The 3,996-nt window shown below is 39.2% G+C and overlaps 1 non-coding gene across 1 annotated transcript; it reads left to right on the top strand.

Annotated features, from left to right (window-relative positions):
- The first annotated feature begins 3,723 nt into the window (after window positions 1-3,723).
- TRNAM-CAU (transfer RNA methionine (anticodon CAU)) lies at window positions 3,724-3,795 on the top strand. The gene has a single exon. It is a non-coding gene; the product is annotated as a tRNA-Met (tRNA).
- Window positions 3,796-3,996: the final 201 nt, after the last annotated feature.

Raw genomic sequence — 3,996 nt, 5'->3', positions numbered from 1 at the left:
TGCCCGTAAATTGTTACATTTCCTTTAGCATTGCAAGCCACACTCTCCAGTTTATTTGAACACATAAACTATGCTAAATGTTTAGCAGCACCACTGTGTAAAGAAGAGTTGGATGAAGTATATATTTTTAAATACAGCAAGTAATAAAATGTGGACTAAATTCCCAAGAATATCATTTTGGGGCAAGTACAATAGAATGTTTAATGGAATATATCCCCAGGTCTACTGGTTTTATTTCTTTTTTTCTCCTGTTTTAATCTCCTCCCCCAGTCAGGTTGCTGTTATGGTAGCTGCAAGGGAGGGGGTTCATCTGTAGACACTTCCAATATTGCAGCAACAAGAGAATGGGTGTGAGGTGCTTGCAGCCCACCAGTACCTCCCACCTCCACTGGTGCAGTTGTCCTGTGCATCCAACAGTGTCCCGCGTGAACCAGCACAAAGCTGCTTGCCATGAGGCTGGATGGCTGTTTGCAGAAGGACCACAGAAAACAAAATTATAAAATTATAAAACAAATTGGAAAATAAAAAGGCAAAGAAACCTCCTTCACAAATTCATTTTCTCCATAAATTCATTTTCTTTAAATACATTTCCTTTTCCTTTAGCTAGGTTGAGATATATCCCCGTGTACTTCACCAGAAAATCACTCTCTATTTTTTAAGTTCTAAATGGAGTTCTAAGCAGCTGACCCTGATATGCAAAACTGCATGAGAAACCCTTAAAAATTCTCCTCAAGACATTTCAGAGGTTGTTCAGAGCCACTGCTGCAGGTCGGAGAGAAAAGCTGGAGTCAGTATTGCTCCTTTCCAAACAAATGTTTTTAGTTTAACTCAGGTGATGTTGCCTGAAGCTCTTTCTCATATGAATTTTTCTGCAGTTGGGTTCCTGTATGGATAAAACATCCAAATTTAGGATCATGCCCTTCACTGAATAGCTTCATATTTCAAGAAGTTGTTGTTTTGTTTTTTTTTTCCCTTGCTGCAAATCAGATTTTGCCCCTTTGCGACACAATTATGCCCCAGGTGGCACAGGTTCTCACACAACTATTGGTTAGCTGGTTTTATACTGCTGGTTTCCAGAGAAGTCTTTTCTACATTAAAAACTGTCTGCTCCATGGTGCCTCTGAAATGATGCTCCCAAATCGCTCTCAGTTCCTGCTGCCTTTCAGGACTATCCATTCTGGAAATGGGAATCTATATTCCATGGACTCCCAGTAGGATAAACATACACTTACTAATCCCAGGAGCCAGATTAAGGGAAAAAACAAATAAATAAATGAAAAAAAAACACAACAAAAAAAAACCCCAAACAGACTCTGCCATTAAAGTTCTCATATTTTAGTTCTGTCTGTGCTTTCTAGAAGGTTGATTTTTAGTAGTTATGAAGTTTAGCAATTGTAACTTAGAGAGATCTGTTGATTTTGTTTTGAAGCATCAAACAAAAACTTTTATGAAAATCACTCAACTTATCCAGTTTAGTTATCTTTTCTTGTGTATATAAAAATAAGAATTCAGTGGATATTATTGGGGAGTGTATCTTCTATACTGTATTTATATTATCAGCACTAATGGTATAATAGATAATCCAACTGCAACTCTCTGGCATTGAACAAGAAGTTTTTGGAGTACTGAGAACAACTTTCAGTGCAGTTTGCTGGATTTGCCCACCTGGTAGTATTTTTGGTGGACTACACCTGCATACACATGTTCATCTCCTCTTAATTTCCATAGACTGGAAGACCACCCTTCCAAAGAGAGGAATCTCAGCTCCTCAAATTAGGCTCCAATTCCCAAGTGCTGCAACATCTCCAAATGTTTGAGAGGAATCTCAGCTCCTCAAATTAGGCTCCAAGTGCTGCAACATCTCCAAATGTTTGGCAAAGTTCTAGCTTTTGGGGAGTTTTATTGATGGATTTTTTTTTCTCCATGCTGCACAACACTGTCTGTGATTCTCTTTAATACATTTTCCTTTTAGGAGTGCAGACACTTTTGGCCTACCTGCCACATACCTCTGCCTGTGAGCAAAAAGCCCTAAGGTAACACCGCATTTCCACCTTCCTCAACCACCTTCTCCATGACTGCAGATATCAAAGGAAGTCAATAAATCATCATTCAAAGCACGGGGGCGGGGGAGAAGTACATTCCCTGTGCCAGCCTGGCTTGCAGATTAATAGTAATCTGGTAATGAGGACCTACCAGATGATAATTAACAAGCATAGTTTTCTATATCTGATTTACCTGTCACATAAGAAGAAATTTCCCAGAGCAGGAAGATCTGTTGTACGTGAGTTTGAGTGTTGCACATTTTAAAAGTAATTGGTTCAACTTGATGAAATCTGAAGTGTTTCGTGTGTGCAGTGCAGATGTAACCATGGGTTTTCATCTGGTCTTCTCCACAGGGGCTTTACAATCATCCTGAAAAAAAAACAACCCAGGGTGTTTAACCACCTGCTGATGTCACACCAAGGAACTGGGTGGAGCTAGACCATAAAGAACATTGAAAATCTGTGTTCTCTACAGTTCAGTAATAGATTATTTGGGGTTTTTTTAAGGGAAGAATAAGAGGAAGTCACATCTTGAAGGATCAATGGAACTTAAGAAATTAAAAGTTATTAAATGACAGTTAAATGACAATAATGTCATATAGTCTCTTGAGGAAGCAGACAAAGCCCCAGACTGGGGGGTAGGTGCCCCTGGCCTGAGCCTCCATCCACCCCAGCCAGCAGATCCCCTCAGTGAGCATCAGGTTGGGTTCTTCAAGGACTTCTCCAGCCACGTTCCTGTGTGTGAACATTTGACAGGGCAAGAGCAGTGTTAGAATGACACAACAAATAAATAAACAAAGAGATAAATAATTTAATTAATTAATAGATAAGTAAGAACAGGGAATTTATGCAGATTTATAGATATTGTAAGGATTTATTATGTGCCTGAAAAAAAGCCAAAGGGCAGCTGAAAATATCAACAGGTTTATTTGTTTTTACAATCACAGTGACTATAAGCTTAACTCTTCACTTAGCTAAAGACAATTCCAAACTCTGAGAGTGGACAACACAAAACAAATAAATGTCCCCTTCTCCAAACAAATCCAAATAATACACTTCCATACAGGAAGAAAACCCTTTGGGTTACCAGTTGATGTTATGCATTTTGCACACAGAAATATGCATTTTCCTATATATATTCAATAGGATCCACACAAAGTGAAGGTAATTTGGGAAGACTCTTTTTATTAACTAAACACACTGAATTTAAAAGCTGAATCTTGTGAGACAATTTCCTGAGCTCCCTATGAAAAATCTTTATATAAATACATAGAAATAAAATCACGGAAATGTTAATATAACCTATATGATCACACAGAAGAACTGCTGGAGACTGGGTCAAAACCAAACCATATAAAACAAACTTTCTCTTTCTTAAAACAAACTCCCAGAGATTTTTCCTAATTTTCCTTATAAAATGTCAGTGCAATCTTTTGGTTTGGTTCAGTTAAATCTAGAGCAACTCCACATACTGAAAGGAAAGAATGAATATAAACCTGTTTCAGTATGACTTCAGGATTCCAGATTCCCATCTCTTTAGGGAGACTGGTTTTCCTTACGGTGCAGGTCTGTGCTGTTAAAGACCTTGCTATGAAATAATGAGAAGTTGAGGAGAGAAGTGAAACAAGCATGATTACCCTGGAAAATTCACTTAATTAAAGAGACACAAAATGATGTGGTGAGCAGAGTGGCGCAGTGGAAGCGTGCTGGGCCCATAACCCAGAGGTCGATGGATCAAAACCATCCTCTGCTAGCTGAGGTTTTCCTCTCCAGAAGGCAACGGGAGATCTGGTCACCCGGGACATTTGAGGTGCTCAATAGCTTTTTTGCCTCAGTCTTCACGGGCAAGGGGTCGTGCCACACTGCCCAAGTCCTAGAAAGCAAAGGAAAAGTCCAGGAGAATGAAAAACTACCCACAGTAGGAGAAGACCAGGTTCGAGAGCACCTAAGGAAC

The sequence above is a fragment of the Antrostomus carolinensis genome, unplaced genomic scaffold (genome assembly GCF_000700745.2).
Source record: "Antrostomus carolinensis isolate BGI_N321 unplaced genomic scaffold, ASM70074v2 scaffold33409, whole genome shotgun sequence".
Taxonomy (NCBI): domain Eukaryota; kingdom Metazoa; phylum Chordata; class Aves; order Caprimulgiformes; family Caprimulgidae; genus Antrostomus; species Antrostomus carolinensis.
The sequence above is the reverse complement of the archived record's forward strand: the minus strand, read 5'-3'. Positions and strand labels throughout refer to the sequence as shown.